Source organism: Passer montanus, unplaced genomic scaffold, assembly GCF_014805655.1.
Source record: "Passer montanus isolate IOZ18808 unplaced genomic scaffold, ASM1480565v1 scaffold165, whole genome shotgun sequence".
Taxonomy (NCBI): Eukaryota; Metazoa; Chordata; class Aves; order Passeriformes; family Passeridae; genus Passer; species Passer montanus.
Window position 1 is genome coordinate 745167 of NW_024363716.1, and position 19148 is coordinate 764314.

The 19148-nt window shown below is 43.5% G+C and overlaps 1 protein-coding gene across 10 annotated transcripts in view; it reads right to left on the bottom strand.

The window, feature by feature from the left end:
* The window catches only part of AGAP1 (ArfGAP with GTPase domain, ankyrin repeat and PH domain 1), a 308565-nt gene that overhangs the window by 121908 nt on the left and 167509 nt on the right, over positions 1–19148 (bottom strand). The gene's annotated exons all lie outside the window — the stretch shown is intronic.

Genomic DNA, 19148 nt, shown 5'->3' on the forward strand with positions numbered 1-19148 from the left:
ACACAACCTCCTAAGACACGGACAGAGAGAAGAGTTATTTCCTTTCCAGATAAGCGTTTTCAGACAGGCTTTCTCCTGCCTCTCCCACAATACACATTCCCTCCCTCCATTGGCTTTGTCCAGTGGGTAGAAAAACCCTCTTTTTCCTTGAATTCCATGCCTCAGGAAAGCACATTTTAGTGTGACCCACATGTATTCCTAGCTGATGAAGACACCATGCTCTGCATTTCCTTACCCTCTAAAATAAATGGTGAGCCCAGGTTGAGGGAGGATCCTGCTCTGTGGCCTCTCCCTCCAGCATCTCCTGGGGATTCCTTGCCCACAGAAGAGCACACATCTGTGTTCTCATTCCCTCTGCACAAAGGTGACACCACCATGGAAACCCCTCATTCCAGCAAAAGAAACCCCAATCCCAGGCAAGAGTAACAAAACAAAACCAGAGCAAAAACAAAGTGTTTCAAGTAAATCATGGATAATTTAATGACAGAGATGTGACTGGAGAAGAAAGGAGGTGGGGAAAGTGAATCACCTTTCCACCATATTCAGTCAGGGAGGAATGCCAACAATCACAGAATCCCAGAAGGGTTCAGGCTGGAAGGGACATTAAAATCCAGTTCCAACCCCCAGCCATGGGCAGGGACACCTCCCACTGGACCAGGTGGCTCCAAGCCCTGTCCAACCTGTCCTGGAACACTTCCAGGGATGGGGCAGCCATAATTTCTCATCAACAGCAGAGCTTAAAAGTCATCATTGTGTTCCAACAGACAGACAGGAGCTGCTACTGTACATTGACCTGTTCTCAGCTGCAAAACTGAAACTCACTTTGAAAAATAAAATACCATGTGCTGTAGAACACTCCAGGTAGTAAATGAAGAATGCACTTCCTTTGGAAATTTTAATTTCCAAACCCAAGCCAAAAGTAGTTCCTAATGGATCCAGACAGTATTATGGTTGTGCAAAGCCTTCCTGGAATGTCCAGTGGAGATGCCATGCTCAGTACCCACCACAGGGACACACTGGCGTCACAGATCAAGCTCTGATCAAAGTGGACACATGTGCATTTCAATAAATCCCAACCAGGAATCCACCCATCACAAACTTCATCTCCCTAATCCCTATAAAACAAGTTTTTCCCTTCTCATTGTACAAGGCAATTAAAATAAAGGGAAAACAGAACACAGAAAGATGCCCTACCAAGCACAGCACTTCCAACTCCCGTGGAGGTCTTCTTGTTAAAAGTGGTTTAAACTTTGAGAACGAGTTCCACTGTTTGCTTTCCCATTAAACTTGCAGCTTTATGAAGTGATCCCTCTGCAGACCCTATCCCAAAGCCAGGAGGGGACACAGGTCAGCTCCACCCAAGTAGAAGCCCTGCTCCTGGCCACACAGCCGGAGCAGAACTTCAGAGAAGAACCCTTCCCAACGCCCTCCACGGTGGGACCACGAAGAAAAGCTCCTGCTGGACACTGAACAGCACAGTGATCCAAACTCCCAACTTTCTGCCCGCCTGCGGGTCACATGGCTGTGTTTTTTTTGTTCTGCTCCTTGCCAGAACTCAAACTTTTTCAAGGAGAACGGGGCTTCTGAAACGCCTCCTCACAAAAGCTCCTGCTCATCCCAATTACTGCCTGCCGGCGCTTGGAGACGTTGTTTTCTTCTATTAAAAAATGAAAGCTTATTTCTGCCTTTGACTTTCCTGTTTGTCTATAGGAGGTGATCTGTCTCTTCACCTTTCCCATCTTTCATACCTCACCTGCAGCACAGCACTGGTGTTTAGGGGGACCCAATTCTAGTTAGTGCTGTGCCATGGGGATCAAAAATTACTGCTTCTCTGCACTGGTTTGTTCTTCAGACCTTCTAATGGGCAAAAAGCAGTAAGGATCACAATGGGGATTTTCTTTTTTCCCTTTGCCTTCTTTTTTCAAGTTTTGAAGCCAATAAAATGTACATATTTCATAACCTTTTAACTGCCCCTTTGCTATACAGAAAACATGTCATTACTTACATAATTTTCAATTCGTGTCAATTACAATCTCAATAAAGAGTAAAAATCTACCACGGTTGTGATTTTTACTACTTAAAGTTTTGCTACTATCTAAGTATGAATTATGACATTCTACTTTTGGATCTAAATGAATAAAATTATTTAAAATGAGGTTTTACCATGTTTTTAAAGCAGAACTCTGTGCTTTGAAGTAAAAAAAAAAAAAAAAAAACCAAACAAAAACCAACCCACCCAGCTCAGGACTGAATAAGGATGATGGACCTATTTGTTCCTAGCTAACAAACCAGACTTCCCAATCCATTTTCTTCAGGCATTCCTTTGGCAAACAGAATCATTTTCCCATTATGTGATAATTAAAAGTATCTTGAAGTACCTGGAGAGCAAACTGCTGTGAATACAAGGAGCTAACTTAAAGTGCCATAAAGCAAAGCAGCCCATATAAACCACAGTTTTTATCCCCAAGGCCACCACTTTGTGGTAATTTTATAGAATGGTCTGGAGAAACGGGCTTAGAATCAGAGTTTAGATCAGTTATAAATGCACTTTAACGTTAGCTACACTTTAAAACAAATGGCCCACATGACAGGAAATGTTATTTAAAATAAAAAAAAAAGCTCCTTGCTTCAGCCACATCATGGCTACATTTAAGTCACATCAGGTCCTGTGCTGAGGAAATGAGATCCAGGGGTTCCTGCTGACCCCTGGTACCTCCAAGGCAGCTTGGGCACATCCCCAGTCACTGGCAAACGGGTCCCCACATATACACAGCACACTGGAAAAATCCCATTGAGTCCCCAAGCTATGCAGTAAGAGCCTAAGTGAATCTCCTACTCCAAATACCAATTATTTTGGTCTAAATAATCCCTGCCTCAAATTATTAGTAACTGGATGATGCTATTTTCCATAATTTGTATGAAATCTTTAATTTCTCACAGCCCTCCATGGGCGGTTGGGTGCAGCTCCAGAGCCTCCAGACTCAACACTAAGAATTTAACACCTCTGATTTCCACACAAACTGAGAAGAACTTCACACCTCAAATCGCCTTTTTAATTTTTTTTTTTTTTTTTACCACCTTCCCTCCAAAACTGCAAATCTGTTTTTCAGGGAGGAATGGTGAGTCCTCCAGCTTGTGGTTTTAAGGTGCTGGAGGAAAAAGGCTCCAAGTGGAGTGCATGGAGCTCAGTCCCTGGGTTTGCTGGAGGATGCAGGGAGCGAACGGAGCCAGCTCTCCGTTAGTAATGTGTGTGCTACGTCTACTCCCAGGAGGTCATTGCAAGCCAAAAGCAATGTTAAGTGTACAAGCTTTAAATAACTTACAAAGTTAATGTAATGAATGCAAGTGTGATCTGAAATCCATCACTCAGTGGCTTGCTGTAGCCTCAAGCTGTGATAAAACACCACTCATAAATTTATATTAAAACTCTGTTCGATAGCAATTATTTACCAACAAAGATTTATTGATTGCATTTGCTGTTAGGGACTGGGGCCCTAACTGAGTCAATCAGCTTAGGCTGCTGAGCTCCAGGGCACCTGGGGAAGTTAGAGACTGCCAGCAGGCTCTGCAATCCCAACATTACCGTGGGAGCAGGAGCAGCTAATGAAAAGCCGCCAGCCCCGGATTGATTGGAGCCCAGGTGGAAAGAAAACAACACACCCAGCACTGGTGGAGGGACCAGGGCATGTGGAACACCCAGTCCACCTGAATGCACAGCAACCAGCAAAACCTGCCTGCTCTGGGTGCCCTCTGTGAGCTCCAAACCTCGCCTGCTTAAATAATGACTCAGTGGTGAAACAATCATCAATTTGTTCTACAGAAATAGTTCAGGTTTTAAATAGCAAATTACCAGCATTTCAAAAAGTGACCTTTTGAAGTTGCTTAATGCTGCATTGAAGATGCTAGCAGGTGAGAAGCCTTAAAAATGGTCTTTGAAGTCAGCAGAGCCAAGACTGGACCTTCTGGAAAAGGAAATATGGTACCTACAAGGCAGGGGCTGGAACTAGATGAGCTTCAGGACCCCATCTAACCAAAACCATTCCATGATTCCACTTTGATTTCTATTTTCTTTCAGAAATTTACCCCACTACCATGGCTGAGGTGCAAACTCCTGCCTTTTGTTTCATCCCCTCCCTAATTTTTAGCTGACCCCATATTGTTTCCCTGATGCTGCTGTGACAGAATGAAAACAGGTAATCTCACACAACGTAAATTCCTAATTTTCCATTCAGGTCTGTAGTTCTCACAGTCATGATTAGCTGACAGAATGAAAACAGGTAATCTCACACTTCATCATTAACAACGTAAATTCCTAATTTTCCATTCAGGTCTGTAGTTCTCACAGTCATGATTAGCAGCTAGAATTTTCTACAGCTCCTGTGCATCCTGCTCAGAAAAGAGAAACTCTCAGCCATGAAAATCCTCCTCCTTCAAATGACTCTGAAGGCAGACACTCGGTCAGGATCACAAAGTAATTGTTACATACAAATTCTGGTCAATAAAACACCCACTTCCCGTGAATCTATTAATGTGGAGGACAAATGCTGGTGAAACCCCCAGGATTCAATGACCAGCCAGCTCTGCACAGTCTGTCCAACAGCACTGGGGCCACCTGATAATAAACAAGGGATTAATTTTTCATTATTTTGCCTCCAGAAGATTTAGATGTAACAGGTTTCTGGTGCTAAAGTCCATTCTTCAGCAGCTCAAACTGTCTCACCTTCAAACAATACCTGCATGCCAAAGGAATATTTTGGCAATGACTGAATCCATAGAGAGTCAGAGAATCCCAGAATGGTTTGGGTGGGAAGGGACCTTAATGTTCATCTCACTCCATCCCCTATCATGGGCAGGGACACCTTCCACTAGAGCAGGTTGTTCTTTCTTTAAACCTAAAATCTTCTAGGGAATAAACTCTTGAAGATTCCCAGTGTAATTGGAGCCCTTCCATAAAAATGTAACTTGTTTTCTCAGGTTCCCAGACTTAAGTCTTTTTTTCCTCAGGAATTTAAGGGAATGCTGCTTGGTCTTTTGGTCAATGAGACATGAAGCTGGTTGAAGTTTTTATACTTGGAAACCTGTAGCAAACTTCCCTCTCCCTTCTCATACCTAAAGGGGGCTTATAAAAAAAGAGGGAGAGGGATTTTGGATAAGGGCCTGGAGAGACTGGACAAGGGGAATGGATTCACACTGCCAGAAGGAAATTGGGATAGATGGGATATTGGGAAGGAATTCTTCCCTGTGAGGGTGCTGAGGCCCTGGCACAGGGTGCCCAGAGCAGCTGTGGCTGCCCCTGGATCCCTGGCAGTGCCCAAGGCCAGGCTGGACAGGGCTTGGAGCAGCCTGGGACAGTGGAAGGTGTCCCTGTCATGGCAGGGGTGGAACGGGGTCAGCTTTGAGGTCCCTTCCACCCCAAACTATTTTGAGATTCTATGACCTCTTACAGTAGCAGAGCACAACTGGGGACCATCTGAACCACAAAAAAAAAAAAAAAAAAAACAAACATTCTCCAGCTTCAGTATCTAACAATAAGATTGCAAAAAACACCCCCAAAACCCTGCATGTTCTTACTACAGTTGTGCACATGGAAAACCCCTCCCACCTCCCTTAAAAACTGGCACAGCAGCGGCAGCAGAGTTTTGCTACAAAGATGCTCCTACACTGCAGAAACTATTCAAATTTATGTTCTGCGCCTTTACGAGAAAATGAAATCAGAACATTGCACCCAATTCTCTTCCAACACTCCCTAAACACCAGGCAGTGACTGCACAGCAGGTAATTACTCCATGAATGGTTACCTAATGCTGGGGCTCATCAGGCACGATTTCCATTTGAAGACAAAGAACAGAGAGGATCTATCACCTGACTTGGGGAGCAGAAGATAATGGCTTTACTTAAACTTGAAGGACAATCAACCTGCAACTCGTTATTTTCCAAGCTCTCTGCACACAAGCTACCAAAGAAAATTAGAAAGATGTACTGAAAAAAACCTCAATGCTGATTAAGCAACTCTTACAGTTCATCACAGCACCAGCAATGAAGACTGCCACCAAAGGACAGCCACCAAATTCCTGCAAGGAACAGCAGCACCAAGGACAAACCAATGGGAAGAACAAACTTAGCGTTCACTATTACTGCATCTTTACTTTTAATCCCAGAATGACTGGAAGGGAGCTTAAAAACCATCTCATTCCACCCCCTGCCATGGGCAGGGACACCCTCCATGATCCCAGGTTGCTCCAAGCTCCATCCTTGATCACTGACTGCCCCAGTATTTCAGCCTTTGGATCTTGCCAACAGAGGTGATGCACATGTTCCTCCAACTCTCCTTGAGTTCTCCTTCAGCTGGCAGCTTTGGGACAGGGGCACTCTTTCCTTGGCCCTGCTTTATGACCATTTCTAAAATGAGACTGAAGTCAACAGCACATTGCAAACTCAGTTACAGCCACCACACGTCCTTCCTGTGGAGCTGAACATTCAAGTGTGCTACAAAATGCAATCAGGTATTTAAATGACTGGCACATCTTTCACTCTAACCCCAGTTTACCCCTCTGAACAGGACACAGCACAAGAAAATCACATTATTTTCCTGCCTTGCAGTGGTTTCTGCCTCTGTTGCCTTCCAAGACTTATTCTGCTTACTCTAGACTGCTAAAAAATAGGGGAAAAAAGAATCCCAGCCCTTAATAATCTCCAGTAGTTGGTTTATTAACCCCTTGGCACTGGCAGCTGTGGTTTCCCTGACACCAGTGAAATGCACTTCGATGCAAATCATTACCTTGGGCAAAGGAAAAACAGTGCTGGGAAGCGGATCCTGTGTGAGCAAACACAGCTGTGGGAAAGGCCCCGAACGTCCGGGGATGGCTGAAGGGGCAGGCATGAAAAGGGAGCCCCAAAACACTGACTTCTCTCAAGAAACAAACAGCCTTGGGTGGGTGGTGGAAAATAAGGAATCCTCGTGTAGGCATGACCACTGCTAGGCAGAGGATCTGCTTTTCCTCACAGGAGCGCTCCCCAATCCCCGAAATTCTCGTTATCATATTTTATATAAAGTAGGGATTTGGCTGGGGGAGCAGAAAAGGGAGAAAAGCCATGAAAACCTTAAACCCAATTTTAACTTTCTCTGCCAACACTATAGTGTTTCCATAGAAACATCAGGAAGACCACTTAAGAGCAGCTTTTTTTTCTTTTTTTTTTTTTTTGTAGCCATGTTTGGCACCATACCCCTCCCCTGGACAACCTATTATTTCACAAATGGATGCTTTCTGCAGCCCGTTCTGTGCAGGCTCCGATGGAGGGGGGGAAAAAGAAAAAGAAGCCAGGATCTTTAACCAGTTCCCTTGTGGTCCCCTCCCTTTTTTGTTGGTAATATTTCTGTCGTTCTGCCGGGGCTATATGGTACAAAGGGTTACACTTTAATTGAGCTGTCAGCATCTCCAACAATCCTATAAAACTCCGATTATGCACGGCGGGGTTAGTGACACACTTGTTATTGTGGATGCCCTATTTGCTAAACCCGGGCCCCCCCCCCCACAGGTCACCTCACCCAGGCGACCTTCCTGTCATTAGCCTCGTCTATTCCTACCTCACCGCTGTGAAAATCACACAAGGAAAGGCTTCAAAGCCCTTGCCAGGACTGAATTCGACCAGGAGCTAATCACCCACAAATCCAGCTCAAATGGCAATAATTGGCTAAACTGCTCACCTCTCCAGAGCTCAGCAGTAATTTGGGATAATAAAGAAAAGAATTATTCAGCTAACTGCCCTGAAATGTATGCTTTGTGACCGACACACTTCACATTTTAATAATGATGGACACAAAATCCAATTTAATACAGCATCAGCTGAATAACAAACCCAAGAATGCTGGCAGGGAAAAAAAAAGAAGTGTGTGCGTGTGTGTTCCTTTTTTTCCTTAAACTGTGCTCCATGTTATTGTACAGAAAGGATTCACACTTCATGTCAGGAAATTTTGGGACCAAAAAGGCCTTCAACAACCAACCTCAGAAACTCTGCTCCATAATGGGATTTTAAAATTTGTTTTAATTTTTTTAAATCAAAAAGAGTGTCCTCCTTGAAAAATAAATTTTGCTGAACAGTTATACCTCTGGTCCTCTGGTCCAGTTATACCTCTGGTCCCAAACTTTTGTAGGGGTAGGAGAATAAATATAATTTTTTAAAAAAATCTGCAGTAGAAGGCCACCTTCTTCATAATTCTGATTAACAATATTTCCTGATTGCTCTATTTTTCTACTTTTACACCTCGTCCTCTGGCCAAGGACCATCAGCATCAACGACCCCACTACAGAAGGGTCTGCCAGGACACACTGCACTGGTTCAGCACTGCAAAGATCACAGAATCCCAGGATGGTCTGGGCTGGAAGGGACCTTGGACCTCATCTTGTGCCTGCCATGGGCAGTGACACTTGCACTAGACCAGGGTGGGTGAGCAGGGCCCATCAGGATGCTCAGCACTCTTCCATCCACACACCCCACTCCCTTTCCTCCAGTCCCCCCTAAGACCAAGAGGAAAAGAAGGAAAACAGATGGAACAGGCATTCCTGGTGGTGTTCCTGAGGTGTCCAGCTCACTCAGAGGAATGAAGGTGATGATGATGAAGGACATGCGTTGAGTGCACTCAATGTATGTCAGGCACTGTCCTCCCCATCGTTACAGCAGAAAACAAATCAGGAACCTAGTGAGGAAAAATGCTTTCCCTACTGGATCCTGTTTCCTGGAGTTCATAAAATCATGTTTCACATTCTCAGAAAAAGCTGCAAAAACTGTAAATTCTATCTTCAACATGAGGGGAATACTTTAAGAAATGCAGAACATGCCAAGACACACAGGACAACTACAAGCACATCCCTCTGCTACTTGCTGAATGTGTGAGCAGTCATGGAGCTAAACAGCTTAGAAAAATTATGATTTACCTACTGCTGCAGCAGAGACACATCTTTTTAAACAACCCTTTTCACAACACACACAACTGCCTGCTCTTTCTTCTCATGAATCACTCTGTAGTTTATCATCTGAAAACAAAATCATTTTGGCTTCAGCTGGGAATACATAAAAATGTGCAGCTAATTCACTCAAAAACCTTCTGGTCTTGGCCAAGGACCATGACTTGAGTCACACTGGGAGAAGACCTCTGAGAGGATGTAAAATTTTGCTGGAAAACCACTCCCCACAACACTCAGCTTGTTGGGGTGTCTGTGCAGGGTCAGGATTTGGACTGAATGATCCTCATGGATCCCTTCCAGCTCAGAATATTCTGTGATTTGATGATTTTTTTACACCAAGGCATCTCCAACACCTCCCTGAACCCAGGGAAAACCTATCCAAGGCCATTTCCCAGGATTTAAGCGTACAACCTAAAGACAGCTTTCAAGTACAGGTTTTTCACCCCGTGTTCTTAAATTGTTACAGCAAAAAGGCAAAGTGACTGCTGTCAGAAGCAGAACTCACCCATTTTTATCACAGTAGTTGTTACAGAAATTAGAAGTAACACATCATCAGACATTGCCAGTGCCAGTCAACTGCAAGAACATTTCCTAGAAATTACAAATCAATGCTTTTGACAAGGTTATTATTAGGATTCCTGAAGTAATAACCTGAGAACACCCCAAAATTTGTTTGTTGTTATTTAATATTCTTCTGAGAAGAAAAGGTTTTGTCCTGGCCTGCCTTGCTTTATATACAGCATTCACTCCTCCTCTCCCCCACTTCCCGAGCTTAGCATTAATCAGGGCAATTTCAAAATAAAGGATTCTGCATATTGTGTCAGCAAGTTAAAAATTGTAATATTGTTTTAATGTTAAAATCACTCCAGATACAATACTTCCTGTGTAGTGTATTTCATGGCTCATTTGCTTCAACAGATATTAAGCTTCAGTCAACAATTAACTACTGACACCTTTATTTATTTATTTTTTTAAAAGCAAGAAGATTTAACAGAAGAGCTAAAAGCACAGCTTGGATTTATTAGATGGATGCTAATTTGATGTCACCAGTTTATTTCATTTCTATCAAGTATCCATTCTTGTGAATCACAGGGTCACTCAACCCACATTTCAGATGAAGTGAAACCCAGATTTGAGCACATCTTTCTGCCCAAAAATTGCTGCAAAAGTGCACCAGTTTAAAAGATCATTTGAACTGTTGATTGTTTATCACTTACCACATGAGATCATTCCCAAACAAAGCCAATGTTTAAGTGGGGTTTTGGATTCAGCACTTCTGGTTTTCTGCAAGGAACCCCCTGGCACTGCCCTCAGTCTGGCTCTACCTGCAGTGTCACGGTGCTAGCCCTGGGACAGAAGCCACACCATCCCAACTCCTGAATCAAAAGGCATTTCCATGGTGACAACAGCAAAATCAAGCTGTCGTCAGAAGACTTTGCTTCCCTCTGTCCAATCCCCATCAGAGGGATGCAGAATCCCGGAATGCTTTGGCTTGGAAGGATCCTTAAACACCATCTACTTCCAACCCTTCCAAGAGATGTCAACGCAGGCCATATTTTGCACTTCACGAAGCATTTCCATCTCTCAGAAGCCTGGAGAATCAGGAGGCAGATGACACATTTTTGGATCACGGGCTTGTACCCAAATGATGTCAGGAACACAGTGTGACACCAGCCAGGGAGGTCTGCCCCCCAAGCCCAGAGCAGCAGAATTAGCAAGATGTTGTAACAACTAAACCCTCTTGGATATACCTACTCCTAGAGAAAACTGAGACATAGTTCAGTGGCAAAGTGTGATGCACCACAAAGAGGGAAAGAACACATTCCACTCTGAGCATTCCTGGAAGGACACCTGAGAGATGCTTCTGGAAGAATTTTTTCCCAGATTTCCCCACATTTCTCTCTGCAAAGCCTTGAATTTCTTCATGTGTGATCTGTAAGGCAGAACACAGACTGCCCTGGGAATTTAATGCACTGGTCACTCAGCTTTTTAATGTTTTAGAATACTCAGCAGTAAGAGCAGATATGGCAAAGGCTGTTATTATGCTATCTGGTTATTAAGACTTACTCATCTATTTATTAAGACTTGTTAAAAGGAATCACAGAATCCCAGAATGGTTTGGGTGAGAAGAGACCTTAAAACCCATCCAGCCCCACCCTTGCCATGGGCAGGGACACCTCCCACTGTCCCAGGCTGCTCCAAGCCCTGTCCAGCCTGGCCTTGGACACTTCCAGGGATCCAGGGGCAGCCACAGCTTCCCTGGGCACCCTGTGCCAGGGCCTCAGCACCCTCCTTCAGCCTATATAGTCAATCCTTAAGTTGTTAAACAGAAATTCAAAAAGATGTTTCCACAAACAAACATATTTGTTCCTTCCCAAAATCATGTAAAGCAACACACTTTATTTCCCTTTAAAGAGTGTCTCACACACATGTTGATCTCTCAGTTTTAACCTCATTAATATTTCAGAGGGAGAGACAACAAGAACAGAAGCTGCTCCAGAGGCTACGATTGTTTTACGACAGAGTATCCCAGATCCAAGTGGCTTGCAGGCAACACAGAAGAACACCACGTTCAGAAAAGGTAATTTATAAAGCTCATTTATGGATTTCTCTGTTCAGTTACTTGGCTGTGGACTAGGCAAGCTGTAAAATGTTGGAGACAATCTCCCTCAAAAAAAAACCCCAATATAATCCATTATTTATTAAGTGATCACCCGTGGATGAGACGAAAGACCAATTTTTAACCACCTTTCCCAAACTTCCTATAGATAAAGAACGTGTTTGTAAAGACAAAAAAATAAATAAATATAGATATATATAAATAAAAATGCAAGGTACCCAGAGTGCAGCTAATGGGATTTGACGCTGGCTTTAATTTTAATGAAGAAAGTTGCCAGTAGCAACAAAACTGTCAGCAGCAGCCAAGCACCATTAATAAAGACCCAGACAACATTAGTGGCACGGCAACAGTACAAAAGGTTCCCCCCGGTTCATGCTGTGCTAAATTGGCTGCCCAATTTTTCTTAAGTGTCCATACTATTTAGAAGACAATTTATTAATTTTTGTCATCCATTGTCACTTGACAGGCCATCATTTTGCATCCCGAATTTGAGATGAAAACTAATTGAAAAGACTGGCAGTATTTATGAGGGGTATTATTTGTCAATTATGGCTGCTGATGATCCCGGGTCCTACCAACTTTAACACCCTGTGCCTGGGTGGTGTCAGCCGGACCTTTTTTTTTATCATTTCCATGTTAGTTCTAGGAAAGCGACAAAAAGCAATGATAAAATCAATTCAGCAAACTCGTTAAGGAACAGGGGCCCATCAATCCCTGCTCTGAAATCACTGGAGTGGGGGAAAAGAAGCCCTGGTGTGGCCTGGGGAATCACAGCTTTGCAGGACACCTTCCAGGGAAATAGCCCAATCTCTTTGTTCCCTACAAGCAGGACAAATTTTCAAAAGCATCATAATTGAAATTAACCCTGCAAATTTACCCAGGCTGCCTGAAAGGAAAGGTTTTACTCTCTTCTCACTGCCCTTAAACTGCTTCTCTGCAAGTCTGAATGCCTGAAATGCCCTCAACTTCCTAAATGCAGGGAGTGACAGAAAAACAGAATATTCTGAGCTGGAAGGGACCCACGAGGATCAGAGTCCAGTTCTTTCATTCCAAATTTATTTGCACTGATAACTCCTGCCCAGCCTTTCAGAAACCTTCTCCTACTTCCCATCTTCACAGACTTCAAACGATTTCAAACGATGATACAAAACATCCCAGGTGTTAAACAGCAAAGAAAATGAGGTTACACCACCCACCTCAAGCCTTTTCTGCTTCCACCACCCGTGGTGGAGCCCAGGGTGCCCTGCAGCCCATGGGGCCCATGGTGGGGCTGGGATCTACCTGAATCCCACAGAAAACCCCACACCAGAGCAGGGAGATGCCCAAAGGAACCTCTGGCCCCATGGGAAGCTCGTGCTGGAGCAGGGTCCTGGCAGGACAAGTGACTCTGGCCACATGGGAAGCTCATGCCAGAGCAGTTCCTACAGGACTGACCCCATGGACAAAGGGACCCACCCCAGAGCAGTTCCTACAGGACTGACCCCATGGATAAAGGGACCCACACTGTTCAGTTCCTACAGGACTGACCCCATGGATAAAGGGACCCACACTGGAGCAGTTCCTACAGGACTGAAATCCATGGACAAAGGGACCCACACTGGTCAGTTCCTACAGGACTGACCCCATGGATAAAGGGACCCGCAGTGGTCAGGTCCTGAAAGACTGAATCCATGGAAAAGGAACCAGATGGTGAAGGATCTCTCCCTACCCTTATCCCAATCTATGGGCCTGTTTCCTAAGTTTTAAAAGCTACAAAATACTATTTATCTCTTTCCTCCTCAATTCTCTATTAGCATCAGTAAATCTTAGTATTGATTTAAATATGGATATTCTTTAACTGGTCCTGTAACATACTCCACTTGCTTCTGAAGATCTGAACACTTGAAGATCAGAGCTAAAACCTGATTTAAACATTCCTTTGGGTATAAAGCACATAATGTCCTTTACCAAAAGCAATTAAAAAGCCTGAAACTGAGTTCATCTGCTATACCAAATTTTCTCTAACACTTGTAGCAAAATGGTTATTAAGGAAGAAAAGTGCATTTTCAAAAGAAAAACTTGAAACTACAACTACATTAACATATATTTATTAGTCTCTATATAAATGATAGGTTTTTACATCTCTATATGCAGTACATTGTTGTTTAAATTAAAAAAAATCAAGCAACAACTACAAAAGAAGAATTTTCTTCTATCAGAAAACCAAACATGTAAACTATTGTTGTTCAAATTAAAAAATCAAGCAACAACTATAAAAGAAGAATTTTCTTCTATCAGAAAACCAAACATGTAAACATGAGACCAACCCAGCTGAATCCATCCTATTACTCCACACATGTTTTCCAGAAGACACTGACAGCTTTGCTTTAAAAAAAAAAATTCAGGGATAGAATTGCCTCATCTCATACATTTCAGAGGCAAATTCAAAGCAAAAGCTTTTTCCCTCCACTGTTTCCTAGAATAAAAATAATGTGCATTTAGTTACCCTTCTGCATGAGGTAACACCATCCAAGGTTGATGTTCATTTGCAATATAAATCCTCAACCTGGAAAACATTTTGGCACGGTTCTTACATCAGGGATGATAATTATGTTCTTTCCTTCCACTGTGTTCATGCTTGGCTTCTCTCACTCACAGAACACACAACTGAGTGTCTCTGTGGGGATGAGAAGGCTCTTTGCTCCCTCTGGATCACCTCCAGTGGCAAGATGGAAACCCAAAACTCTGAGGAGCCACCTCCAAAGGTGGAGATTTCACAGCCCACTCAGATACTTGCTCCATAATTTGAACCTGGTGGGAAATAACACTTTTCTGCATCTCAAATTGGTATTTCTCGTGCCCCAAATGTGTCACAGACTCACTTCCTTCACCCTTCCTATGGATTAGCAAGGAGATACACAAGAATTTGCTTTCCTGTGCTAGGATGAGGCGCACATCCTGCACAACTGAGGGGCTTCACAAACCACAACCACCACAGCAGGGCTCTACAACCCACTTGGACAACCTAGAAGTTATTCCAAACTGGAGCCAGCTTCATTCTGCCATCAGCAATGTCTTTTATGCAGTTACACTGTGCCATCTTAACTCATTTGTTACTAACTCAACTTCCAGGAAGATCCTAGAAGGGGTAGGTGTGCACACGGAAGCTTGAATCCCAAAAGAACTGCAGCCAAACCAAAAATGTGTATTGCTGCTGAAATGCCAAAGAAAGAGGAATATTTACCGGTCTATTAAAGAGACCACAGAAGAACAATGCTTTATGTATTTTCAAAAAGAATCAAGCCTTCCTGGCATTGAGGAACCTGAGTTACACTTCCTAGTGCTGACACTGAGGTTAAGGAGAAGCAGAGCTCATCCGAAGCCCAGAGTCGATACCGTAAGACACAGGAGTCTTCATCTCCAATTCAAAAACTCCAGATGAAGGGAGAACACAGAGACTTGCTGGGAAACCTTGTTCTCCTCCAGCAGCCAAACCTGTCTACAAACCCATGCCAGTGCCACGAGCCTGCTGTAAACACAGCAAGAAAGCTCCTCTCCCCAGTGCATGCACAGAAAGGATGCAGCCTTGATGGAGGATAAATCTGACATCCCAGTCCCCTTCATCTGCCTCAACGGGCAGGAACTCGACACCTTTTACAATCCTGATGCTTTTAAGATATGTGGCTAAAGTTTCTCCCCTACTGCAAGCAAACCAGTTCAACCCACAACATAAAGGTGATAAGGCCACCAAAAGAAAACAGAGCAAAACCTAATTTATCTTCCCGCTATTGTCAAGGTGAATTACACGGCAGAAGAAATTAAGGGTCCTTTGTCAGCATCCCAACTTTCTGGAGAAATGCCCCATTTCTGACTAAATCCACCTTTTTAACCCCTTTGTTGGGAAGTGTCAGCGGCGGATCAGCGCCGGGCAGGGTGACGAACACACAGAAGCCGGGCGGGAGCTATCGGGGCTCCGATCTGGAGCTCACCTCCACGTTAACTCCTACTGCTAATTCATCATCCCACCACGACAGCCCGGCTGATTGGGATGCTGGCAGGACAATACGGGCCCGGCTGACCACCAAAGCCCAGCCCAGGGGAGGAGGGGCTGATGGGCACGGCATGGAGAAGGCCTGAGATAAGTGCTGGCTGTCAGCGCAAGGACAAAGAAGGGCAGGCCCTGGGGAGAGAAAGGAGATAAAAAAAAATCTCGACAACTGCTTTATCTGATGAGGGTTATGGCTAATTAATTATAAACTCAATTACCTAACCCTTACTTCAGCAGTCTCTATTCATTAAGAGATAAAACCTGACTGACTGCTAACTTTCCCTTGCACACCCGCGCGCACAGCGCACAGGCTTCGGGTTTGCACACTTTGCCACACGATTCCTTAAAAAAGATCTGCAAAAGCCTTCGTCCCTGTCAACTTTGTGCTGGCAGGACGGAAGATTCCTCCTTTCTTTCCCCCCTGCCACCCAACGCACCCTCTGTGGCGCCGTGGGAGGGCCAGGCCTCCATGCTGTGCATTGGCATTTAAAAGCAAACCCTGGCATTAAACAATGGGCATTGGGGACATCAAAGCCCCCTTTTCACACCAACTGGCTGCCTTCCTGGGCTTCTGATCTGCTTCACACTTCCAGCTGAGCTTTTAATTTTGGGTGCTAGAAGCTTGGCGGTGCAGCTCAGCAACATCAACCGAACGTTATTCTTCCAAAGTTTGAAGGTAGCCATGAAAATGAGAACCATGAACTCTAAAACCCCGCAGCCAAGCTGAGGCTTGCTAATAACATGAGCTGGATTTTGCATGTAACGTAACAAAAATGTCTGTTTTATCACTGCTCAGATTCCAGCCGCGTCCCTGCGGTGCTTGGCCTCTCCTCCAGCTCGAGTTCTTGCCCCCATGCCTCGTGCTTGACACAGGCTCAAACATCCCTGTGGAATCAATCCTGCCCATTAAAAGAAGGCTCCTCTTAATCTCTTTCCAAAGCTGCAGACCTGTCTTGCTCCCACCTTTTGAATCCACGGATATTCTCAAATCCACGTTTGGCTTCGGCTGCCCTTTGCTCTGGCTTTTCCATTTCTACAGGATAATGTTCTTTACTCACATATTTTAAAGAGAGCAATCTCATCTATGTGTGTGTGTGTGTGTGTATATCCATAATTATCCATATTTATGTGAAACAACAAGGTGACAACACTCACACGATGCTTCACATCAGAACTTTTTAAAAGAATAATTTCTTTCATTCTGTAGAACAAGGGATCCCAGCTCTGGGTCTGTTTCTCACACTTAGTCCCGTTTCAAATCCCTGTGAAGTGTATTAATGACATAAGATTTTGGTTCATTCATGGTGTATGGCCTTTTAGGTCACTTTTTCATAATTTATATGCACCAAATGAAATAAGACAACACAGTCAAATAATCAGGCTGGGTGACACACATTATTTAAGCCCTTCACTGCAAAGACATGATTATTGTTATTATATATAACCAATATTTTGGCCTTGATGATGATGATGATTATTAATATTATTCAGTCCTAGTATGTGGTCTTGGTTATTAGCTTATTAAACAGGATTTATTTTACTAACACTCATGGTTTTGGACTTCAATGATGTGGTCCACTGGTTCACTTCACTCCTGTGATGCTTAGGCGTGGCAGTGCTTCTCTGAAACCTGTTCCAGCATTTGGTTCCCTCCTTCCTTTGTCCTGCTGATATCCAAGGCCTTCCCTACATCCCACCTTGCTTTCAAGACTTCCCAAAGAAGATAAAAATATGTTGTTATAGAAACTTCACAGAGAGACTTTTTCACTCCATAATTTAACAACATGAAATTGTTGTCTTATGATTTTAAAGTGTATCACAGAGACAAATTTGGCTATAATTAAAAGCTGCCTGTTTTGATGGAGCCTTTCAAGAACTGAAAATAAAAATTCTTGAACACCATAACCCCATGGAGCAGCCAACTCAACTTTGTTTATCTTCTAGGTACATGACAAATAATAGTATCACCCACCATGAGCTCCTGTGCTATTCTGAATATCAACTCCATACCTTCCCTCACCATAACCAATTCCAAATCCAATTCATATTTACTTCCTTGCTCCCCTTTTTCCATTAAGTTAGAAGGCTTATGCCATGCTATTATGGCGATTTCTTCCCACTGAAATTTCCTGATAGATCCCTGTGATCTTTTGAACTTCTTTTGAACTTCCAGTCCTTTTTATTTGGCAGCACACACCACACTGCAAAATTACCCATGTCTGAATTACCTGTATTGTCTCTACCCCCTCTGACCAACAATTCTGAAGATATTCCAAAATCACAAAATGGTTTGGGTTATTTGGGTCCCTTTAAGATCAAAGGGATCTTAAAGATCATCTCCTTCCAACTCCCCAGCTCCACTATCAAAGTTTTTAGATCAATCCCATTCCCTGCAGCTCTCACTTAATACTTCACCCAATAACAGCCATTACAGGTGATTAGTATACCTGGAATAAAAATACACTTTTCTGTTTGCATTCAGAAATATTAAGAAGAAGGTCTGCACTGGGTTTATTTGGAGTTCTTTATCTGAAGTTGCCAAGGCAGCTGGCATCTCTGCTCAAATCCCAAACTCAAAGGGAAAGGCAGATGCACCCAACCCCTTCCCTTTGTTTCCCACAATTGTAACAATCCCATGAAATCCCTGCAGCAAAGGAACGAGGGTGCACCAAGCAAAACCCAGAATGTCTCATTTGCTTCCAAGCTCCCTTCCACCACACTTCTCCCTCCTTTCTGGGGCTGTAACTCTTCCCTGTTTTGACACGAGCATGAGTCCAGCTGTGTTCTGGCTTCTCTCTTCAGCAAAGTGTATGGAGGAGTTCACTGCTCCCTCTTTATCCAGCTTTGCTGCAAATAATGACCATTTTGAGTCTCTTCCCCCTACACATATTCACTTTTATGTACTCCTATAACTTTTTATCTAAAGGAAGATGATTGTACTTTCAACAAATTACAGCTTAAAAGAAAGAAACAGAAACATTAAAACAATCCAACACTGTTTTCCATCAACAATTCCAAGCAGCTCCTTAACTTAAAAATATAAACTAGGCTTGAAACAGCCCCACACTCTGCAAAAACTGTCCTCTCAACTGCCTTCCCATCACACCAAGAAGCTTAGGGAAAAAAAGGAAGACTTGTCCCATTCATCAATAGAGGAGTTATTCATCCGAAGTTTATTATCTCAGGTAATTTGATCAATACACTTCACCTTTATAGTCCCGTTGTCCTTGTGAGCAAAGCATTTTGCCTTTTATAGTGAGATGGTTATTATGAAGGCTATTCACAGGGAAATTCTCTGCAGTTAAAAGTTTTTCCAATTAACTACATTTAACACCACTGAAGCCATAAACTGGCAGTTCCATTTCACATCGTTGTTGTCGGAGTGTGGCGGTGCTCAGGAGGCAGGAAGAGCACATTTGGCAAATACATCAACCAATACTTTGGAATGGCAGTCAAGGAAACCCTGCCAGCTGACAGAGAAAGACTTTTTCAGTGCACAGTCAGGAATGTGCCCCACAAAACAAAAAAAAAAAGGTGG